At 42.2% G+C, this 25019-nt stretch overlaps 1 non-coding gene across 1 annotated transcript; it reads right to left on the bottom strand.

The window, feature by feature from the left end:
• Positions 1-24634: 24634 nt before the first annotated feature.
• Trnat-ugu (transfer RNA threonine (anticodon UGU)) lies at positions 24635-24708 on the bottom strand. The gene has a single exon. It is a non-coding gene; the product is annotated as a tRNA-Thr (tRNA).
• Between the last annotated feature and the right edge of the window lie 311 nt (positions 24709-25019).

The raw sequence follows: 25019 nt of genomic DNA, 5'->3' as shown, positions 1-25019 counted from the left end.
GTAGTCTTTTCTTAATTAAAAGTAACCCCCCAAGTCCCCGATTCTTTAAAGAATACAACTCTCGTACATAAATCTCAACTACGCCACGCTCCATTCAATGATATAAGTTTGCAGTGACATTCACTGGTATGTGTGTTGCGAATATAATTTGTAGTAAAGAAATGAAAAAATATAACGTCATGCGTGATACCGCAGTTTTACTGCGTGAACAGCGAAAATTCAGAAAAAGTTTCGAAAAGCTTTCACATTATGTGTAAGGTTTGTTGGAAGCCGATACGTTCTCTTTTTCTCAAATTCTGTATGAATATAGTATGGGTAATTTGCGTGCGATGGGTTAAGTTACTTCAGGACATGTAATTACACAGTTCCTAACTTTAACAGTAGACTTTATGTGTAAAACCATCAACCCAAGATTATATCTCTTATTAAGTAGATCATAAACGTAGTTTTATTTTTAAATTCGATCGACAATTATATGAATTACTGAAAATAAAATTTTTGTTGTCCTTAGAAGCCACAGTATAGGCAACCTGCAACTGCTACCGTGTATCGTTTTAGCCTTTTATGTAGAAACACAGATGCTTCGCGGACGAAAAGACTCTGCAGAGGTGAAACTGTGACTACAGCGTGCAATTACAGTCGCTAGCCAACGAAAAGGCTGCAAAATCTGTAGTGTACTGCAACCCCCGCATGCTTAGGCCGCGGCGCGCGGAGTGGCCGCGCGGTTTGAGGCGTCATGTCACGGACTGCGCGCCCCCTCCCGCCGGAGGTTCGAGCCCTCTCTCGGGCATGGGTGTGTGTGTTGTTCTTAGCGTAATATAGTTTAAGTCAGTTTAAGTAGTGCGTAAGTCTAGGGACTGATGACCTAAGCAGTTTGGTCCCTTAGGACTTCATACACATTTGAGCATTTGAACATGCTTTGGCAGCAGATACAAGAAGAACACGAGTGGTAGAAGATCTCAAATACCCCTCCTGGTTAATTATTTTGCCGGACTCATCTTGCCGGACGCCATATCAGTGCGTTCATCAGTTTGGTAGCTGCATATGTTCGTCTGTTCCGCCACCAATTCCATCACGTGATCGAGTTTCCACGCTTTTATATGCAAGTGGTGATCCTACACTGCTTGCACGCACATATTTGCACTCGATCGTTCATAAGAGATGCCTCGCAAACTGAGTGAAATATCGGTGCTTTTTTAAGCTAAAACACTGCATTTGAGAGGAAGCATTAATGCACTAGTGTTAATTTTAACATTCAATTACTGCACTTTGGCTGATGGTCATTCCTCCACAAGAATCTAGTGTAAAGATCTTTTATTCATTACAGAATTCTCAAATACTTCTAAAAATAAGTGTCTGTGATTCTACTAAGGTTTCGGGTTAGGCAGTTACAGCATTCTGTTACCGATCGCAGTGGGAAACAAACTAACCAGAGGAAGTATTAGTTACCCGGTTAAAAGAACAAACTGATTGAATGCCGTAGACGAGGCATGCCACCGTCCACCGCTTACGTAAATCTTGGCAATGAAGTAGCGTGTATGTGCAATTCAATTGTATGGAATCCCCGCAAGGAAAGGTCGACATCCTAATTACCGGGCCGTGAAGTTACCCAGTTTGTTGAAGCATCAACGCGGATTGCCCAGTGTGTCCACAAGGTACAGTGTACCACTCACACTAATATCACACAGCGCAATCAAAATGGCCGTAAAAAGATCCCAACCGATAGGCACCAGAGACAACGTTCAGTCATGAGTTTACAGTTTGTGTCCGTCGTAAAGCCATCCTTCTGCCGGCGGTGTGGCCGAGCGGTTCTAGGCGCTTCAGTCTACAACCGCGCTACTGCTACGGTCGCAGGTTCGAATCCTGCCTCGGGCATGGATGTGTGTGATGTCCTTAGGTTAGTTAGGTTTAAGTAATTCTAAGTTCCAGGGGACTGATGACCTCAGCTGTTAAGTCCCATAGTGCTCAGAGCCATTTGAACCATTTTGAACCATTCTTCTGACAAACTTCCACTGTCTCAAAAGACCGTGCTGTAACCCATTTTCGAAGCCGGACAATCGCATTCTGAAAGAAATTGTCTATTGTTAACGAAACTCTGACAGATAAGCTACAGAAACTCAGCAAGCATGGTCCAGTTGCGTAAATGTTTGTTACGTGGAACTCCGTAGCAAATTGTCTCTTGTTCCAAGTTCAGATCCATTTGATGGAGAAGTGTGAGAATGTTTGTACAGCATTGTGAGTTTTCTAGAAGCCTGTCCCCTTAAGAAGTCAGAGAGCCAGTAAATATTATTTAAAAGGCTCTCTCAAGCTTAAAGTTAATTAGGCACAAACCTTGAAAAACTTGCAAGTGACTGACATTTGAGGCTAGCTTTGGTGAGTTACAAAAGCCAGCACTTATACATGAACTCACGAATTGCTCTGAACGTACTCAGTTTTCATAAGATTAAAAAAAAAATGGGAGACGCTTCTCGTCATTCTTCACCCTCTTGGCGACACAGATATCTGCTCAGACTTTTCCAATTGACAAATTCCTCCGTGTCAACGTGAAATATAAATTATCTTAACATAAGTAGAAGAGGGAAAATCAAGAATGGGAAACCAAAAATTAAGTACTCTAATTAGAAACTGATTAAGACTGTGATGCAGCCTTTCGTCGATACTATTCAATCTATATCTTGAAGAAGCAATGACGGAAATTAGACAAATATTCGAGAGTTGAAATAAAATTCAAACTGAAAAAATAGTAATGTTAATATTGGCTATCCTCAGTAATAGTGAAGAACGGAATATGGATTGAAAACTAATCGAAGAAACACGAAAGTAATGAGAAGTAGCAGAAATTAGAACAGTGAGAAACGTAACATCAGAATTGGTGATCAAGAAGCAGACGAAGTTAAGGAATTGTGCTACCTTAGAAGCAAAATAATATGTAACGGACGAAGCATGGAGAACATAGGAAGAAGACTAGCACAGGCAAAGACGGTATTTCTGGCCAACAGAAGTCTCCTAGTATCAAGCGTGCCTCTAACCTGAGGAAGAAATTTCTGAGAATGTACGCTTTGAGAGAGAATTGAACGGATCTGAATCGTGGACTGTGGGAAAATCGGCAAAAAAAAGAGAATCTAAGCGTTTGAGATATCGTGCTATACAAGAAAATCACGGGGCTTTATAAGAAATCAAGAGGTACTCCGCAGAATCGACGAGGAGAAGCTAGGACATTTCTTAAGACATAAAGGAAAAAATTACATGGTGCTTGCGGGATCTATAGAGGGTAAAAACTTTAGCGGAAGACAGAGACTGGAATAATTATATCCAAAATTGGAAATGCTTTACATCGAAACTTGCCAATACTGGATGCACCCATCCTGACCAGTTCAGTTGTATTATAATGAGTTGCAATGTAAAGCCTCCAAATATGATCTGATAGTGCCTTTATAAGAAATCTAAACCCGTTGTCATGCCAACTGCGTGACACGAAGATAAAAAATAAAACAAATTAATTTTGTTTGTAACCCAGTTTACTAGAGATTTCCACGTTCCACTTCAAACACCGTGCGTTCGGCAAGTCGCTGTGCTTTGGACTACGGAATGTAGATTACCTGGTAAATCAGAAACAAAGTTGGCAGAAACGTTTTTTCACAGATACGCCATTGTTTTTTAACTCGTACTACTGTTGCCTTTTACTGTTTGATTCAGATGATGAGGGCCACTGAATGCGATGTGTTGTGTTGAGATGTTCAATTTGTTATTGAGTTTTGGTGCTTTCAACCGAGGAACGTACTTTTCTTGTTGAACATGTGTTTGCAAGAGGCGTTTGCTAAAATTTCGCGGAAACAGCTGTACCTCACCATAATGCAACTGTCGACTTATTTACAAATTTGGAGAGATAGGTTCAGTGTCAGACGCCGAACGAAATGGAAGACCACCTAAACTAAACGAACATTTCTGACTGCGCAGCAGAGCCCAATAAAATGATTGCGGAAGGCACAAGAAAAATATATCGAGCTTACAACCGCACATAAAGCAGGTAGGCAAACATTGTGCTTCACGGAGATGTTTACTACTGACATTTTGGGAGACAATTTCCCGGGAAGAGTCGGACAACATATTCTTCCTCAAGTAATGACCACGTCGAAAAATTCGAGAAATTAGAAATTTGCAAATTTGTGGTTAAGTTATATGGGCCCAAACTGCTGAGGTCATCGGTCCCTAGGCTTACACACTACTTAATCTAACTTAAACTAACTTACGCTAAGGACAACACACACACACACACACACACACACACAGAAATTAAAGCCAATACAGAGGCTTACCGACAGTCCTTCCCACGCACCCTTCGCGAGTGGAACAGGGTGTGTCTGTGTGTGGGTGGGGGAGGGGGGGGGTGGGGGGTGGGAGATGCGGATCATGAAAAGCGTATCTGTTACTGCAAATGGTTTACATCTTTTATTGAGAGGAATATTACTAATATTCTTGATGTCACCCTCTATACACATGCGGCCTGCTTCCACCTCTCTGGTCACGTTAACACTCGTAACACACGATTGTGGTCAGCGCAGAATCATTCGGCTGAGCTTGAAACGCCGCTGCATGGTCAGAGAATTGGAGTGTGGGTAGCTTCTGAGCATTATTTAACATTTATTTTTTGAACAAACCCTGAACAGTGAGAATATGGTTTAATGATCGACGATTTCCCTGGCAAACTAAGGGAAGATGAAATCAACTTCTCCTGGTTTCAACAGCGCACACAGTTACATGCGTCTTCTGGAAGAGTTTTTGGGGAAAATATTTTCTCAAAAATCCTATGGGCTCTTCGCTTGCCGGACTTTACTTCATCAGATATTTTTATTTGGCGAGCAGCAAAATCCATAGTGTACAGCAACCCACGCATGCTTTGTGGCTTAAAAACTGAAATAACTGCGTACTTGAGAAACATATCACAATCAAATCTGCAGAAAGCTTTTCCCACTAAAATAAAACGCGTTCATACTATTATAGCCGCTCTTGGACTTTATTTCCAAGATATGTAGTAACTGCACAGTAACTTTCCCAACACACACTACAAACGTTGCCCAACTGAGCCTTCTTTAAAGTGGAGTACCTGCATTATCTTCGCAGAGATTCAAATTTTGTCAGCGAAACGGGTCATGATGACCACAAATTTTAAATTCATCACTGAACCCAAGGCCAGAACGACTCGACAACAGTTCCGTTCATTATTGAGAAAAGTCTCCAACATTTTACTGCCTCTGGAATATATGCAAGGAAACGGCAATGTGAAGCTTCCAAATTACCAAAAGTACGCGGTAGTAGATCTTCTTCTCTTGCTAAGTCCAGCAAATTTTCAAGGTAACATTAAGGAAAGTCACCAGTAAAATTTGAATTTGATGTAATTTTTTAATTACTTTTTTCTTTTACATGATGGTTAAAATAGTTGCGTAATTACAGAATAAACCTCATGTTTGATTTTTCATTAAAAGCATTCTCAACATGTACATGCGTTGATTAATGGTTCTCCTCACAATGTGCGGTCTTAGGATATCATGCTCCGAAATAATGATTTGCATGGGAAATTCTTTTGGCTGATTACGGACCACAGGGGAAAGAATCGGTCGTGGAAATCTGACATTTTGTAGAGAAACGAATGTTCTTCAAATAGTTGTTAATGTAAATATGGGACCGGGCGTCCGTTTACAGATACGAGTGTTTAAATATCATTTGCTTATGCATCAAATTGTTTTTCGACCAAATTGAGCCCCATTTATCTCAAACACCATAAATCCAAAACTGATAAAACTTGCATGTTGTATAAACAAGCCAGTACACAACAAGATCACTACATGAAAAGAAAGAGAAGTAGACACGTGGGAGAAATTGTCTATCGATAAATTTATTGGCAACTTGAATGCTGCTTCATGCAAACATATTGCATCAAGGACGTGCACTATACCAACTGACTGATCACTTCGTCAAGTTTTACAACTGTCCTACAGTTATTCAGTGGCGTCAAACGTGGTCAAATTTTTTAAACTGTCGCCGCGATATTTTGTCAAGAAGTGTCCATTTTTGTGGGTTACAAATCTGAATATCTTCCTGTGGTTGTTTAGTGAACGTGCTGACAAAATCTAAGATATCGCAGTGAGAAAGTCTTCAAAACTAGACAACTTTACTTGGAACTATCCATAAGAGAATTAACAGTTGATGATATCTACCGTTTATGATATCTACTAGACAAAAATCAATAGTGATTGCGACTGCTATGTGGAACCAAGCAGAAAGCAGAGAATTCAACACAGTCGTTTTAAACGTAGTCACTGCACCGCTGACAAACAGAAATGACGCGAAATGAAAGCAGCTGTCAAAAGGTCAATGAGAGATTCTTTTAACGAATTTGAAAGCAATATTTTATCTGTTCAAACAAATTTCGGGCTTGCAGCCGGTCGTCGTTCACGTCGACGACCGGCTGCAAGCCCGACATTTGTTTGAAGAGTCAATTCACAATATTTTATCTGCACATTCTAAAACTAACCCCAAAAAATTTTGGTCGTACGTAAAATCTACAAACACTACAAATAATTCAGTACCTTCTCTTGCTGTCAGTACAGGTAATGTAACGGATGACAAACAGAAGGCCAAAATTCTAAACCTAGCTTTCAAAAACTCGTTTACGGTAGAGGACTGCAGCACCATTCCCCCTTTCAATTATCGAACAAACGCAAGGATGGCTGACACAGTGGTTAGTGTATCTGAGATTGTAAAATAGTTATGATCCTTAGACGCCAGGAACGCATCTGGCCCAGACGGTATCCCTGTAAAATTATATGTTTACTGTGCTACAAATATAGCACCCGGACGGCTGGAGTGTCCGAGCGGTTCTAGGCGCTACAGTCTGGAACCGCTCGACCGCTACGGTCGCAGGTTCGAATCCTGCCTCGGGAATGGATGTGTGTGATGTCCTTAGTTAGGTTTAAGTAGTTGTAAGTTCTAGGGGACTGATGACCTCAGAAGTTAAGTCCCATAGTGCTCAGAGCCATTTGAAGCCAAATATAGCACCATTCTTATCTATCAGAGATCATTGGAACAGCAGAAAGTTCCACGGGACTGAAAGAAGGCCCAGGTCATAGCAAGCTATAAAGAGCGTAGAAAATCGGATGCACATAATTACCGGTCAATCTCACTGACGTCGATTTGTTGTAGAATCATGGAATATATTTTGTGTTCAGACATAATGACCTTTCTAGAGTCTGAGAAGCTCATCTGCAGAAACCAGCACGGTTTTAGGAAACAGCGGTCATGCTGTGGATACCGTCTCCCAGGTTGATGCCATATTTCTCGAGTTTCGAAAGGCGTTCTGCTCAGTTCCGCACTGTCGCTTGCTACAAAAAGTGCGCGCTTACGGTCTATCCGATGACATATGCGGTTGGATAGAAAGTTTTCTAACAGACAGAGATCAGTACGTCGCCCTGAATATGGGAGACTTCAACAGAAACAAGCGTAACATCAGATGTGCCCAGGGCAGCGTAATAGGTCCGCTGCTTTTTACGATTTACGTAAACGAACTGGTTGATGGTATTGACAGCGGCATTAGACTGTTTGTCGATGATGCTGTAGTCTACAGGAAAGCAGCATCACACGAAAGTTGTGAACAAATCAATGAGGATTTTCAGAAAATAAATGCGTGGTGTAATGACTCAATATTAGTAAGTGTAACCAGATGCTTATAACAAGGCGAAAATCCCCATTAATGAACGAATACAAAATAAATGCCCAGTCTTTGGAAGCGGTAACATCCGTCAAGTATCTGGGTGTGACTATCCGAAATGATCTCAAATGGAATGCTCAGATTACACAAGTAACGGGCAAGGCGAACTCTAGATTGCGGTTTATTGGTAGAAACGTGAAGCGATGCAGTCCTTCAGCAAAGGAAATTGCTTACAATGCGTTAGTTCGTCCAGTGTTGTTCGTCTGTATGGGACGCTTACCAGTTGGGTCTGATTCAAGAGATTGAGAAGATCCAAAGAAGAGCGGCAAGATTCGTGACTGGTATATTTAGCCATCGCGAGAACCTTACAAATCTCATTGAAAGTTTGTAGTGGGACACACGAGCAGATAGACGACGCGCTAAACGGAAGGAGCTGCTCACTAAATTCCTAAATCCGATCTTCGCCGAGGATGTAGAGCATATATTATTACCACCAACTTTCAAATCGCGCAACGATCACTATGCAAAGATGTGGGAAATGAGAGCTCGTTACTGAGGCGTTCAGACAGTCAGACAGTCGTTTTTCCCTCGCGCAATCCGCAAGTGGAACAGAGGGGGGGGGGGGGGGGGGGGATATGACTTTGGCGAGAATTGTGCCCTCCGCCACACACCGCTTGGTGGCTAGCGGAGTATACAGGGTGATTCAAAAAGAATACCACAACTTTAAAAATGTGTATTTAATGAAAGAAACATAATATAACCTTCTGTTATACATCATTACAAAGAGTATTTAAAAAGGTTTTTTTTCACTCAAACAAGTTCAGAGATGTTCAATATGGCCCCCTCCAGACACTCGAGCAATATCAACCCGATACTCCAACTCGTTCCACACTCTCTGTAGCATATCAGGCGTAACAGTTTGGATAGCTGCTGTTATTTCTCGTTTCAAATCATCAATGGTGGCTGGGAGAGGTGGCCGAAACACCATATCCTTAACATACCCCCATAAGAAATCGCAGGGGGTAAGATCAGGGCTTCTTGGAGGCCAGTGATGAAGTGCTCTGTCACGGGCTGCCTGGCGGCCGATCCATCGCCTCGGGTAGTTGACGTTCAGGTTTCATAACTAACCTTTTCCGTAGGACTCTCCATACAGTTGATTGTGGAATTTGCAGCTCTCTGCTAGCTCTGCGAGTCGATTTTCCTGGGCTGCGAACAAATGCTTGCTGGATGCGTGCTACATTTTCATCACTCGTTCTCGGCCGTCCAGAACTTTTCCCTTTGCACAAACACCCATTCTCTGTAAACTGTTTATACCAACGTTTAATACACCACCTATCAGGAGGTTTAACACCATACTTCGAAATGCACGCTGAACAACTGTCGTCGATTCACTTCTGCCGTACTCAATAACACAAAGCTTTCTGTTGAGCGGTCGCCATCTTAGCATCAACTGACGCTGACGCCTAGTCAACAGCGCCTCAAGCGAACAAATGTACAACTAAATGAAACTTTATAGCTCCCTTAATTCGCCGACAGATAGTGCTTAGCTATGCCTTTTGTCGTTGCAGAGTTTTAAATTCCTAAAGTTGTGGTATTCTTTTTGAATCACCCTGTATATGTAGATGTAGAACTGTACGTTGTGAAATGGGGAGGGAACGTTGTTTTCTTATCGGAATGCCATGGAGTCATCGCCGAACTGTGTCAACCGTCCAGCGCAGTTTGGAACCTGGTCACAAAAGAGCTGAGGAGCAGGAGCAGCTGCGAAGCACTTTGTTATGAAAACAAAGACAGCGCTGGTGCAGCTCCAGGACACGTCTGGCACGCGCGCCAGTCACGCCTGCAGCAGCGACGCAGCTGCTCCGGTGATACGGCCCCTGTTCACCAGGGCGGAAGGACCATTTAGAAGCTGCGCAGCGTCTAACGGTGTTCAGTGTGCAGTAACTTACAATACGCGCAGCTTCTGGGTCCTGGCTATGTCAGGTGAGACACTAATGCGTGTACCTCTCTCATCGGTAGTTCACTAACAAACTGTTATACACAGACGAAGGTTCGTAGGTCAGTGCTCGGACCACTAATTAATCAGAAGAGCCTCGTATCAACAGCATGGAGATCGAAACTTTTTTGAGAGCCAAACTTTTTAACTTGAGCTGTACAGATAGGTGCGTCATTATTTACTTAATTAGGGTATCCTTAAGCTGGCCTATGCCAAGGGCCTTGCCGCGGTGGTAACATCGGCCCCCGTCAGATCACGAAAGTTAAGCGCTGTTGGACTCGGCTAGCACTTGGATGGGTGACCATCTGAGTCTCCCGAGCGCTGCAGACAAGTGGGGTTCACTCAGCCCTTGTGAGGCCAATTGAGGAGCTGCTTGACTGAGAAGTAGCGTATCCAGTCACGAAAACTGAAAACCGCCGGGAGAACGGTGTGCTGGCCACGTACTCCATATCCGCCTGCATCCAGTGACGCCTATCGCCTGAGGATGCTACGGCGGTCTGTCGGTACCGTTGGGTCTTTCGAGGCCTATTCGGACCGACTGAGTTCATTAAGCTGGCCTTCGCTAAAAGTGTCCTCAATCTGTATGAAATACCACCAGCAATCGTCTTATATAATTGTTTCGTCTATCTCCTTTCGTTCATCATGTCTGTACGTCCAAACCATCTCAATGTACCTTTCTCAATACTCGTTACTACGTCTTCTTTCGTTCCACAATGCTTCCTAAAGCCGGCCGCGGTGGTCTAGCGGTTCTAGGTGCTCATTCCGGAACCGCGCGACTGCTACGGTCGCAGGTTCGAATCCTGCCTCGGACATGGATGTGTGTGATGTCCTTAGGTTAGTTAGGTTTAAGTAGTTCTAAGTTCTAGGGGACTGATGACCACAGATGTTAAGTCCCATAGTTCTCAGAGCCAATGCTTCCTAAAATTAATGTAATAGACTTTATTTAAGTTTTATGTCTTAGTTACACTTCAGGTACGTTGAATAAAACGTGATGTAATTCTCAACTACACTGTTTACTGATAAAATTTAATTGTAACTTCAGTCAACTGTCAAGTCTTGCTTAAAATTTAGGTGCCTTGAATAAAACATGATGTAACACATAATGAAATTCTTTATTGATAACATTATATTCTAAGTTATCCATAAAATCAAATCATGACAATGACTACCAAAAGATAATATGAACAATACCCTTGCATCTCTTTGGAAAGTTTGGATAAGTCGGGTTTGTATGCTGTTTTTAATTTTATGCACAGTTCCAGGTTCTCAGAAATAAGACGACTTCCCTATTTACTCTTGATAAGGTTTATGGTTGAAAATCACCGTTCGCATGAATATGTACACCCGAAGAAGGAAAGAAAATATGTAGACCCGATTAAAGAAAGAAAATATGTAGACCCGAATAAGGACAGAATAGTAAACGCTACCTTCCCTTCAAAGTACTCGCCTAAGGATAACGACACAGCATGTAAAAATAGAAATAAGAAAACCAATTATACTTAGAACTGATTTTACTTTTTATTGCTTATATTTATTTTTCACTGTCATCTTCTGTTTAACTTATTTCCGACTCAGACTTGTTATTAAAATCGATTTTCCACATGCTCTCTTGTTAGTTTATCTTCTTCTTTCGCCAGATCGCACACTTCACGAGAAACTGTTCCATAGCCTTCAACGGAGTAGATATCCCTTCAATTGCTTTATTTCCTGTCGTACTTCGGAGCATTGTCCCCCCCCCCCTCCCCCAGCCGCCCACACCTTCGGAGATATTATCATAAGCAGCAAAAGCTGTGCGAGTGGCTGCGATTGCACGTGGTGTGAGTCACCTACAACCCCGCATAACGTCACTTCTTCAAAAGAGACTTCCACTGGTCGAAAACCAAGTTGTGTCCATCGGCCACGCGAAGTTTCTTTCAATCGCACTGTCCGCGAGGACCCGCACGTATATTTTCTCTCAAGGGACCAAGAGAGGTTTGCCGATCGATGTCCTAGCTGTAGGTCATACTCCCAAAAGTTTGTCAAATGCCTTTGTATATCAGGGTTAATTTCTTTCATAACCATTTGTACTGTAGAGGACATAAATACATGTCTGACTCATCGAAGTTACTGAGAGTTTTGCTCTACAGGGAATATAACGCAAGGAAGCTCTAATTATCCGTCTTTACAACCGTTCTACCCGTTCCCGAATGCCTGAAACTTGTAAATAAGCTAGCTACACGACATCTGAACGAGAACTAATGAATACAAAATTATTGATTCTTTCGGCAACACTAGTTGAGGTGTTGCTTGTTTGCTTTTGTCATAGGATCTTTTGCCGATGTTTGTTTAACGATTTTTTTACTTTCTGGGTTGGTGCCTAGCATTGTCTGAGATTCCACCATCCATTGCTTGGAGTTTCCAGACGAAACGTCAGAAGAACCGGTAAATAAACGTCATCCGAAGGCCCCGAGACAAGAGCCAACGGGCAATACATCAACGATGTAATTGTTAAGCACCGAAAGTATTCTGTTCGGATAAGGAAGCAGCCAAAAAATTTTGTAAGTGTCTGCGCACAGTCGGTAAAATGCGCCGAGTTGGATCCATAACCAATGCAACCCGAGGCTTCTTATTTATAGAATAAAATATCCCGGACGGGCAGTTGGGCTGCTGCTTTTAACACATTTTTTCGAACATGGTAGCTTTGCAACTGTGAATGCAATAAATGTGTCTGATATTTCATTTCAAATTATGAAACTTGGTTAATGTAATATTAAAATCTTCTTATAAAATAGTAAAATTAGCAGACATATAAAATGTTTCCCTAAACAATGTTTTTATTCCGATCAAAACCTTGTGCACGCAGGTCTTACACATAATTAGACCTATGAGGTATGTTTCGTAACATTCAGGCATTCAAAAAGCAACATCACAATTAGGGCACCATCAGAACGTTTCTGTGCGGCACGTTTTACCCTTCTGGCTCTTATTCACATCGGAACACGCTTTGCAGAACATTGTTGTGGGCAGTTTTTCATGATACTTTTTACTACCAGAAGAGTTTTATGAGTATTCATTTAGGCGATACAATGTTTCAAACGTCCACTACATTACTGTATTATTTATTACTTGAGCATTCAGCTACGCAGAAATCTGGATCAGAATCAGAATTGTCAACCCCTCTTCTGTAAGCGGGAAACGCCATTTTCCTCTTCGATGGCATTACAAACATTAACATAATCGAAATTCCTCATGTCAAAACTATGTATAGTGCGAGCAGTGTGCCAACAAAGATACACGTCGTATACGAAAGCAGCACGGGACTCAATACAGAACACAAACATAAAAAGCGCTTTTGTGGAGTATAGATAGTTCACAATTCGAAAACTACGTCGCAGGACGATGTGGAGACCTTTCCTTGTGCACTGTACATGGCTACCGACGAAAGGCAGGCGGCGCAATGTTAGGTACGAATTTTTATGCGCAGCAGAGCAAGTCTCGTGCGCCGTATGACAGACTAACTGCCGCAGTCCGAGTCCAGCTCGGGCTTCATCCACAACTTGTATATTAACCCTCCCAGTGTGACTGATCAGTGTCGTGCATTCGGCAGTTCAGCCGAGTTGTTGCTTCCACTTTATGCACAATATTTCGACGACCGACATAGCAGTCCTCTTCGCTTGTTACAGCGAGCTGTGTTGTTAACGCGTATTCTGCTTGGGCTTCTTCCAGACTGGTGTAAGGCCGCTTTTTGTTGCAGAGTTCGAGTCCCGGCACCCGCTACGTCTTTGATGGTTTTCTGTATTTCGACAGTTATTCTCAGGTTCTCGCAACGTATTCAAGGTCTAGTGGATGAGATGGCCGGCGATATTCAAATAAACTACCCCAAGACATGGCTGCGTCGGGTAGCCGCGCGGTCTCAGGCGCCTTGTCACGGTTGGGGCGGCTGCCCCCGTCGGAGGTTCGGTCTTCCCTCGGGCATGGGTGTGTGTGTTGCCCTTACCCTAAGCCAGTTAAAGTTAGATTAAGTAGTGTGTAATCCTAGGGGCCGATGACATCAGAAGTTTGGTCCCGTAAGAACTTACGTCAACTTTCCAAATTTTTCCCAAGACTTGTTTAATTTGAAACCTGTATCCCGGTCTATTGGATTTTCCGACATATTTATTTCTATTGACTTCTTAGTTACGCACTCTCAGAAACTTGGTGTTTACACCATCGTTGTATTTTATTTCATATTACACTGAGGCAGTGCTTCGTCAAAATTGATTTCTAGTTTTATTTGACTGTATAGCTCAGGTCCCTTCCACTTGTTCTCGGCTGTTCTAATAGTCTGCCTCCACATACATCGTTCCTCACTCGCGTGCAATGCGACACGCACCCATTTTTCGAAGACCTGAATCTTCTATCATTACGAAAAAGGCTTCATATCTTCATTGACGAGAGCGATAAACGCTATTTGCCATGTTTCCGTAGGAGCCCATCGATCTTCCGGCCAGCACAAGGCAGACAAACGATTCTTAGTTTCTCGTCTTCTCTATGAGTCTTAAACTCTTCCACAGGCGTTGTTGATTTTGAATGTAACTAAATCCGACTTGCTGGCCCATGTGGCCGAGCGGTTCTAGGCACTTCAGTCTGGAACAGCGCTGCTGCTACGGTCGCAGGTTCGAATCCTATCTTCGGCATTGATGTGTGTGATGTCCTTAGGTTCAAATGGCTCTGAGCACTATGCGACTTAACTTCTGAGGTCATCAGTCGCCTAGAACTTATAACAAATTAAACCTAACTAACCTAAGGACAGCCGGCCGTAGTGGCCAAGCGGTTATAGGCGCTACAGTCTGGAACCGCGCGACCGCTACAGTCACAGGTTCGAATCCTGCCTCGGGTGTGGATGTGTGTGATGTCCTTAGGTTAGTTAGGTTTAAGTAGTTCTAAGTTCTAGGGGACTGATGACCTCAGCAGTTAAGTCCCATAGTGCTCAGAGCCATAACCTAAGGACATCACACACATACATGCCCGAGGCAGGATTTGAACCTGCGACCGTAGCGGTCGCTCGGTTCCAGACTGTAGCGCCTAGAACCGCACGGCCACTTCGTCCGGCGATGTCCTTAGGTAAGTTAGGTTTAAGTAGTTCTAAGTCTAGGGGACTGATGACCTCAGATGTTAAGTCCCATAAAAAAAATAAAGCCGACTTCTCAGTAAGCTAACCTTCCTAGCAAGATGACGAGATGAACAAGCCGTATTAACGTTCGCCAAAATCAAACACATAAATACACAGGCGGTCTATAGCATTACGCGCCGTACAAGCCTGGCATTAATGCGATAGAGAAATCGTGTCACCTGACGAATGCTAGACGTCATTTCAAAAGACCTTCATGTCCGTCTTGACATGTCGGCTGCTCTCCGGAGATTCTTGGGAGTAGGTTGAGAATATGACATGTTCAATAGAGGAATCCATGATGTTGAAAATGTCTGCACGCTGGAAAGCAGAAGTCTTCAGCACGGCAATGCCATATAACGCAAGGCAAGTTACACAATTGAGCTTTTGATCCAATTAACATCTCACTGGCCGTATCCGCCTCATTTATCTCCTGGCCACTTCGTTTTACACTATTATATCAAACAGAAATGCTTGGACAACGTTTTTCATTACCTCAATAAGTCGTTGAATCTTGAGGTACCAACATTAGAGTAAAAAGAAAGTAAAAAGTTCCCATGTTTGTTTCGAACGCATGCAAATATTTTTTTGAAACACAGTAAAATTATTTGTAGGAAAAAATACTGACACTTTTTTAAAAACTTTCGTGTTGCTACAACGTATTTGAACAATCTGTTAGGATCCAGAAGCGTAGTAAAATACGCTACTCTTATTTTCTTTTTAATTTAGTAGAAATTATGTCATCATTGTGTTTCGTGGCGTAGGAATGCGGAATGAGGCGCACTGTATTTGTTTTGTTTCAGTAGTCCGGCCACGACGGTGCGCCTGTTTGTGCGCCACGTGGACCTGTGTGGTGGTCCTCGCCTTATGCTCAGCTGCTCTTGGCAGAATTGACGGCAATGAGAACGAAGTTCCGCTCTGCACAGGCCCTGGATGTGTTGACGGGGTCGACCCCTCATACCAGGTACACAATTGTATTTATTTAATTTTTTATTTTATTTATTTATTTTTTGCTATCTTCGCGTTCCTGGTCCTTATTACTACAGAAGGTAAACTCCAGCGTTACTCACACAGCTGGGAGAGAGCCAGGGAACCAAAATTGATGGAAAGTAAGGACTGGGAGAATGGTATGTGTTGACGGGGTCGACCCCTCATACCAGGTACACAATTGTATTTATTTAATTTTTTATTTTATTTATTTATTTTTTGCTATCTTCGCGTTCCTGGTCCTTATTACTACAGAAGGTAAACTCCAGCGTTACTCACACAGCTGGGAGAGAGCCAGGGAACCAAAATTGATGGAAAGTAAGGACTGGGAGAATGGTATGAGGTGGGAGAGACGGGTAGAGCTCTGTGATAGGTTTCAAGTATCTGTAGCAAGTACTATCTTCAAAAGCCACAAAAGGAGAAGGTATGCTTAGCATACACCGAAAGACGCCGTCTACTGGGTTTGCTTCATGATCAGATGGAGAATTGAAAACGATAAACCACACTGCATATACCACACCGATTTGCATGCGTATACCGTAATCCAGTCGATAACCTAATAATGATAACAGTATTCTGAAATTCACAAGAATGGAAAGGAAGGAGTACATTTCGAAGAGGAATACAGAAAATGTTGAATACAGTACGAGGAGCTCGAAATTCTCCAGAACAGTTACTAACTGGGTAGCTTGTTGGTGGGGGATGTAACTTTATCACAAAATGTATGTAGGATAAAGATAAATTGTTTTCTTGATCTATCGATAAGGACAATGCATACTGCTTAGATTCTATCTTCTGCGTACAGTATGGCCCTTATTTACATGCTAATACTCTGTGCAACGCAATTAAAGGCTCAGTCTCTCGGAACCACGTAAATGTCTCCCAATGCGACACATGAGTTTGAAGTTTGGCTCAAGGCTGCTTGCTGCATATCTCTGTAATGGCGCCCTGCAGCTTTACCCTCGGGCTCGGCGACACATCAAGCAACAAGGTGTCGACACACACGAAAAAAAGCCCACAGCTCAGAGAATCATGTTAGCTGTGAGGTGGGTTAATGATGTCACATTGGCACACAATTTCACCAAAACTCTGCCCAAGGCCGCCGTGAATGTGTCACACGATGGGCTGGTCATGGCCTCCCTCCCCCACCCACATTTCACTCCTTCTTTTGACGCTGCTGCGATGGAGGTCAGAACCGCGACACTCAGCGTTGAAATCACGCGGTTTTCTTATATGTGGGGACGAAAAGATTTCAGACACACCGTCGCTGAGATGGTTGGTTTGTGGGGCGCTCAACGGCGCGGTCAGCAGCGATCGTTAAAAGTCTCAATTTTTACTCAGTCCAATCTAGCCACTGTCACGAATGATCATGATGATGATGATGAAATGATGAGGACAACACAAACACCCAGTCCCCGGGCAGAGAAAATCCCCAACCCGGCCAGGAATGGAACCCAGGACCCCGAGATCCAGAGGCAGCATCGCTAGCCACTAGACCACGAGCTGCGGACCTGTCGCTCAGAATTGACACGAAGAGGCCTCAGCGGATGGCATAAAGGGTCTTAATGACACCATTTCCCATGAGACAATGATTCCCACACATTGAGTGGTCAAAAATGACTGTTCACTGTGCGATGAACAACAGGACGAAATTCTTGACAACATTTGACACTGCTGCCATCGCCAGGGCGTTTCTATTCTAAGGACATCCTGAGGCTGCAACCCCATTGATCTCTTTGGGGTGTAGTGCAACCGCAGTTTGTGCTCTAATATATACGGTGGAACGACTTAGGAACGTTCAAAACCAATCGATCACATCCGAACGGGATCCGAAGCAGTAAACGGTGTTTATGCTTGTTCAACCCGATGCGCATGGATAAAAGGGCAGACGGTCCCTCTAAGAACTTCCAGTTCGCCAACGCTCTCGATGCCACCCACCCACGTTCGTTGAGCATGTTAAAAACATAGCAACCAGAGGCTTCCAACACAAACTCAGTCTCGCAGCTGCTCTACGCCACGAGGCTGGATGGGTGTCGAAGTTACTGACAGGTATATATTTTTTGGCGTGTGTCGACATCTTGCTCTTCGAACTGTCGCCGTGCCCGAGGATAACGTCGCAGGGCGCCACGCATTTGCTCAATTACAGAGGAAGGTTGCAGGTATCTTTGAACCAAATTTCAAACTTATGCGTGGCAATGAGAGACAATTACGGGGTTTCGAAAAAATTATTTTCGAAAAAGCAATTCTTTAATTTTGTTGCGCAGTGTACATGTGTGAAAAAGGCTGTCCTTGAAATAATCTAGCAAACTTTCTCGTCAAGATTACATGTAGACAGTATTAATAAACTGAATATTACACAGCCCCTTAAAATAACATTTTTCTGTTAATGAAATAACCACAAACTATAGTACAATCCACGAACGGTGGCGGTTCGAGCATTTCGAGGCAGGAACTGGGATTGTACTGTTGACGGTTCCAACCGACGGTTGCGGTACGCGCATGCGCGTGCTTTCCTCTTGAAGAAAGCTTATATCCAGCAAATTAAGTCTCTCGCTTACTCATGCAGAATTTGTCACTTACCACCACAATCAGCGATGCAAACTCGCAACGAATGGAATCGAAATTCACTAAACAACTCGCTACGACCGCGTTTAATCCACGCATTTAGCTACGGCAAATACAGTCACCCCACAAGTGCACCTCTGTCCCAGTCCATTTCGTCAAGAGCAGCCAACAGTTTGCGTTTAATCACTCAAAACGTCCTCTCATATGCCAGCTCCCTTCATACAAACAAAAACACAAGATCATTATTATTTTTGTACAATTATAATTTTTAATATTACAAATTTAATGTGAAGAAAGATAGATTATATTGGTCTGTGGTTTTAAATAATTCATATGTGAGTCATATGATCTTTTAATGTTTAGAAATTTACGATATAATAGAAATCATCAACTTTTACATAAAACAGAAATATTCCATGTTGCCAAAGAGTAGATACAAGTTATACCGTTGTAAACTGTGAGTTCTTAAAACTTTATAAAAGATAAGATGCTCTGATAAATTTCATAGTAAGTGCGCTTTAAATGAAATTTTATCAACCATCGTTTCCGATGAATCATAATTCTTGAGGCATCCAGTCAGTTACACAGTTAATAAGAGGGTTACGCTTGTGGTTCATCGGATTAGATGTGTTTATTGAGTCAGTGGCCGTTGTTGAAGTACGTATTACTGTGGCTTCACAGTGTTGCAGTTTTATGTTTGCAGTGCTGCAGTAACAGCTGATAACTAGCAGAAGCCGTCTTGTTGGTGTTGTTTTGTGAGGAGGAAGTGGCTTACTGGGAATAGCGATCACCCTATAACAAAAAGAGTAATGTGTAGCCAGTGGAATAGATAGTATTATCTTGACACAACTCAAGCACTGACGAAATTTTGGTTTGTTCAGTTCCTTAAACCATCGGTCTTAGAAGCCATGTAACAGAATTTTTTCTGTTTACAGGATGAAGTGACCAGGATACGCCGCACTATCGGTGACAACGAAATATCTCAGGACACCGACTCGTTCCACTGGAAACCTGGTGACCTCGGCATCGTATCTGACAAACTGACCGTTTATAAGGATAGCAAAGGTGACTACAAGGCAGTTGAAGATGTGAAATTTGAATCTGATAACGCGGATGGTGCTCTTGAGAGTACATATACTGTTGATTTGCAGCCTCAGGACACTAAGAGTGGTGGTAACGAACAGAAAATCGTTTACAGTTACCCGTACGTCGTCTTTCGGAGAATCGGTGATGGGAAGAAGGTGGTGGGTAACGAAGATGCGATTTACAAGGACGGTACCTCGTACGTTGTATTTGGAAATTCTGACGAACACACTGAACGTTATGGCGGATGGGAGTCCGAAAATGTTCACTCACATTCTGCCAGTGACAAAACTGGGAGCGAAAAGATGTTCCACGATATTCTGAATGACTTCTTGAAAACCATAACATCCATAAATCTCACTCCACATGAAGAGTCAACACCAACCATAACATCCATAAATCTCACTCCACATGAAGAGTCAACACCAACCATAACATCCATAAATCTCACTCCACATGAAGAGTCAACACCAGACAAACGAAACGAAATGTCGAACGCCGTGAAGGTAGCGCTTGAAATAATAAAGGAGATGTTTACCAACTCCAATGAGATGCAGAAAAACGTCGGCAGTGTTCCCAGGGAGTCTATAAATTCAGGAACGTTTCTTAACGGAATGTATCGTGACTACACAAGCCCATTTGGCGGGTACTGGAGCCCATGGGGATGGCAGAGTGCGTCTGAGCCATCAGGTGACGTCTCAATCATTGACAGGCTGCTGGAAAGTATGATATCCGGTATGCTGGAAGATGCAGTACCCCGGAAACCCTCAAGATCTAACAGCGTGTCGTCGTGGTGTCCTTTTACGGAAATACGGCGCCTGCCAGAAGCTCAACCCTCTGAAGGACTCGTACCCCCAGAGCTTATGTGGCTGATCGCTATGACGGAATCACTGCCATGGGAAACACAAACACAGCGATGATAACTATAAACAAGTAACATAATTGTCTCTAAAGACACTGCATTTAGAAGAAAGTGCCTGAAACAGATCATGTGGGACGATTCCAGTTCGTGACTTTTCATATTGTACACCTTTGCTACAAATTACTGGAAATGATATTTGCTTTTTTTCTTACATACATGTGCATACAATAAATGATTTGTTGAAATATAAAATCTTTAGTTTTCATTACTCCTATTTTACAATAAAACCCTAATGAGAAATTTAGTTTGATGTGCTTAATTATGTAAGCTTGAAAAAGACAGTGCCATAATATATTCGTAGAATTTCGGACATTGCTCCTAAGGTGAAATACGACACTGGATAGCACTTAACGCACTCATTCACTCGTTAAGACACTAGACACAGATTCTTCAAATCACTGGACTATTTCGCAATACTTTTTTTTATCAACGTTAGATATTAATACGTCGTGAGAGAATCGTTCCGTTGTTACAACTGCACGAAAATGCATGTTTCTTTTCACCAGACGCGTTTCCCTTTATTTAGGTAAAGCATCAGCAGTGGTTTGTGATAAAGATATTTACAATTTGATTTGTTTTTAACATCAAAAACAGTTCGTTAACAGTATGTCTTTTTTACTCACGGTGATTTCTGCTTCGTTTTTCGCCTACATCGGGATATGCCGTGTGCTAGCACATTTAGCTGTTTTTCTTCATTGTAGACTGATAACTGCAGTCTAATTTTTCGTTGCTCTGCAGAATTATAAGTTTCTTCCGCTTTAGATGGCATACTTCTTCGCACACCACTGTTTACTGTTTTTTATTTTTATTTTCCTTTATCTCAACAAAGCGTAGAGCGCCTAGTGAAAAAAAAACACATTTTCTTTTAGTTGTAACGACGGAACGAAAATACGCTCAGGAATTGTAAAGCAACTACCAGCAATGCGGCCACAGAAATGAAGAATTAATGCGTCGTCTTAGAAGTAAAGGCTAAAGCTTTTATACCGTCCTGTAAACAAAGTGCGTAATAATAAGAATCTTGATAAGATTCCAATGCACTACAAGGATTGGAAACTTGCTTGTTATTCACAAATGTAAAAATGCGTACTTCACAAACGATAACACGTCGTGTCCTATGACTGCAAATCAATAAGTCACAACTGTAATCGGACGACCAGCTTAGTCTAAATAATTATTTTAAGCCTTATAAGCGAATGGGAAATCAATCGTTCATTTTGTTCAAGCATTTTATAAAAAATAATTAGATACAGAAAATAGCTTTGTATATACAGATTTATCTATATGTGATAGTATTCACAAATTTTTATTGTCTTCTGCCATGATTTTTCTTTGTGACAGGAAACCATTTTTTTCCTTCTGCTCCTCATTGAACTTGTCTAGCCGAGCTGAATTTGCACATGGACAAGGATGATCCAGCAAGAACAGTACTTGCACACTGATATGTCGATAATGGCCATTTCAAAAAACATGCTGGACCATGAGGTGTCATAAAGAAGACGGATACATCTTGCAGCTCATGACAGATATTGATTTGTCCCACTCACCACTGATTGTCACACACACAAGAAATAAAGCTGTTCACAACAAAGCCTTCTGAAGTATACTGAGGTCTCTGCGTTTCAAACAGAGTAAAAGGTTGTATTTCGTGGAGAATTGCTCTTGCAATGTATGTGTCACTTTGGGATGCGACTCAGCAGTGACTTGACTGAATTCCTATCACTGGTTTCACCGAATTCCCGTAATTTGCTTTCATTTAGAAGTAAAAGTTTTTGTGTTGTAATAATTTTGATATGGTCTGCACGAATCCAATAGCATCATTATAGCATTAACAGCTTCACACCGGAGATTAAATCTTGCTGCAAGATGTTTACAGAGACCTCCTACTGCATCATATACACTTTTTCAATGACGTGTTGCGGAAAATATCCAATTTTTTATCTTAATTCCTGTACAGTGTTTTCCAAGTTCATAAAGCTGAAAGCAGTTTTTAAAATGAGTTGCTGCACCATCACACATACGCACATTTAGGAAATGTATGGTCTCCAGATGCTATGTCATCAGTTATCATGCTGGCAGTGCAGCGTGCATGTGCAGTGTCATGAATGAAACCATCACTGACGATAGCAAAACAGTGTGATGGTCCAAGGAAGTGAGCAACACATGTAAATATTGGGTTGGGTTGTTTTGGGGGAAGAGACCAAACAGCGAGGTCATCGGTCTCATCGGATTAGGGAAGGATGGGGAAGGAAGTCGGCCGTGCCCTTTGAAAGGAACCATCCCAGCATTTGCCTGGAGCGATTTAGGGAAATCACGGAAAACCTAAATCAGGATGGCCAAACGCGGGATTGAACCGTCGTCCTCCCGAATGCGAGTCCAGTGTGCTACCACTGCGCCACCTCGCTCGGTCCATGTAAATATTGTCACATGTGATGTGTACCAGTGGAAACTTTGAAGCAAGAGACCAGTTCTCAGCAAAGTCGAAATGCAGAACTAATGCGTCAGTATTGTGGGACGTCTCTGATTTTACTTCTGCTATGGCCTGTCTCTGAATCCTGCACTTATGATGATGAGCAACGCCGTTCACAACCCAATGCCTAACCTCTGTAGCAAGCTTCCTTAGTGTCACTGTCTTCTTCACCAACCCTCCTCCCTCCGACAATGTATAAATTAAATCATTGTCAGTATCCCGAAGGTGTAATGCTTCAATGGTCATCCTTTCAGCACCAGGACACTCCTGCAACCAACATTTATCTTACGGCTTTTGACATATACGCAAAAGCATCAGGTTCTCTCTGTGTATTTCTTCCCTGTGACACTATTGATGGCGAAACAAATAAGTTCCAAATTACTGCAATAAATACATGTGCATACTTCCTTCAATGGCTGACATTTTGCCCATTTTGATCGTAAGGAGTAGCATTTTATGAGAGGATTTTTTTAAATTCGGGTTTTCCGTTTCCATTAGGAGATATGCTTCTCTTACTGATCTTGTCCCGTATTTTTTACCTTCTTAATTTTTCACCGTTTTTCACTAACAGAAGTAATATCAGCCTGATTAGGACTTTCCCTGCTGCAGTCTTTGTCATCACTTACGTAATATTCTGGAGCAACATTAAGCATATCATGTTGTAATACAGTAGGAATCTGACTATGCCCAAACACCTTTCTCATTCTTTATTTTACAAGGTTCAGGAATTAAGAAATGTGAGGAAATTGGTATGTATTCCTGTATTTACTCCTTGGAGTAGCTATTTGGTATCAGTGTCAGTAATTGTACCTTCTCAGAATCGGTGGCTGCCGAAATAGGTTTGGATTTTGAAAACACACATAGCATTGTGTGTACATGTCACTGCCTTCAGTTTCAGAACCAAGCGCATAGACATTATACACTTCACAAGCTCTTGAAGATGTTGCTTGTGTAAAACGTGTTGCAAGTTCTTCCAGTTTTCTTTGTACGTTCAGTTTTCTTCTTGTCCTTCTTATCTTGCCTGGGGATTTAAGAGGGGATATATTAAGGGCTACAACAGAAATGCTAACAGTCAACTTCATACGCAGGAATGTAAACACCTACACTGTCTTCTTCAGTTTCACATTCCAGTGACGGTGATCGTTGAGGTGGGTTATCACTAAATTTCTTGTTAAAGCGGGTATACCAATTCCTGCATAATGGATCTGATGATAACATTGTTACTTGAGGACCAAGATACTTCTGCAATATCTGTGACAGATATCCAGCAACTATGAAGTGTTTTCACTTTTCTTAAACAGCACTTTCTTGTGTCTTTTTCCACAGTCCACACACCTCACGCTTTCACTACTGTATTTCCTCACTGACACTGTATCCAACAAAAAGTTCAAGCCAAACACAGATCTCTATGCAGAATGATTCATTTGCAAGTTCTTATTCGTTTTGTTACAAACAGAAGAGAGCTTTGAAGAGTTATGCCAACATGCATATTTTACACTAGAAACTGAATGATGCGAAATATACAGAATGTTGAAAAATTCCTAACAATTTACACAGAAAAATCAAACAATATATTGTGCAGTTGTCAGAAGTTTTGTGATGGGGATTTTTTGAATAAATAATTCGTGAAAATTTACAAAAATGTGATTTTCAAATTTTTTGTAATAAATATTTACATAATACGGATACCTGGAGCAGAGAATATATTAAATGATGTCTAACTGACAACCTCAGCTGCCGACAGGTGTTGTTGATATACCTCGATGTGGAAAGCTGAAAATGTGTGCCCCGACCGGGACTCGAACCCGGGATCTCCTGCTTACATGGCAGACGCTCTATCCACCTGAGCCACCGAGGACACTGATGAATAGCGCGACTGCAGGGACTTATCCCTTGCACGCTTCCCGTGAGACTCACATTCCCAACTGTCCACAATCCTATATATGTATTGTACCTTATAGACATTTGCCCACCCACTCATTACTCGCGCACGCTTTGGCGATTCCAGTAAGAGTTTGGGCAACCTGTGCGCATTCGCACAGACGAAGGTCAATGGCTAGGTGGCCTTTAATTATGTATACAAAGACAGTAACTTGTTCTCGAAAGAACAGTTACTGTTGATGACCGTGCAGCTTTTCCCTGGAATAAATTATGACTAACTGACAACCT

This window comes from Schistocerca nitens, chromosome 2 (genome assembly GCF_023898315.1).
Source record: "Schistocerca nitens isolate TAMUIC-IGC-003100 chromosome 2, iqSchNite1.1, whole genome shotgun sequence".
In the NCBI taxonomy this organism is placed as follows: Eukaryota; Metazoa; Arthropoda; class Insecta; order Orthoptera; family Acrididae; genus Schistocerca; species Schistocerca nitens.
This window is presented reverse-complemented; position numbering and strand designations above follow the sequence as displayed.